The sequence below is a fragment of the Penaeus monodon genome, chromosome 24 (genome assembly GCF_015228065.2).
Source record: "Penaeus monodon isolate SGIC_2016 chromosome 24, NSTDA_Pmon_1, whole genome shotgun sequence".
Lineage (NCBI taxonomy): Eukaryota > Metazoa > Arthropoda > Malacostraca > Decapoda > Penaeidae > Penaeus > Penaeus monodon.
Window position 1 is genome coordinate 39463781 of NC_051409.1, and position 392 is coordinate 39464172.

General features: G+C 43.4%; 1 protein-coding gene across 8 annotated transcripts in view; it reads left to right on the forward strand.

Moving 5' to 3' along the window:
- Positions 1-392, forward strand: part of LOC119588791 (ELAV-like protein 1) — a gene marked incomplete at its 5' end in the record, with an annotated part of 73233 nt that overhangs the window by 55778 nt on the left and 17063 nt on the right.

A 392-nucleotide genomic window follows, 5' to 3' on the forward strand; every position in this document is an offset into this window, starting at 1 on the left:
ATATTCTCCTTTTCTCTTTATCATTTCATATTCTCTAACCTTAGTTTTCTTCTTCATATTTCTTGGGTTTTCTACCGTCGTTCTTCCTCTTTATCTTCCTCTCCACTCCTCTTGGGAAGCTTCATTCCTTCTCTTTGCAGTATCTCCCGGCGGCATATTTTTTCTCTCTATGGTTTAATTACGTTGTTCCCCTCCTTGTTTTAATTATTCTCCTCCCCTCTTCGCTTTGCCCTTTTGCTGTAATTACTCCGCTCCTCTCCGTCCCTCTTTCACTCCTTTATTCTCTCCTTCTCTCTGTCGTCTCTTCTTTGCTCTTCGTCCTTCTCTCTCTCTCTCTCTTTCTCTGGATTGCTTCAGACGCCAAGCCCCGCCTTTGGGTGGGATTATAAACC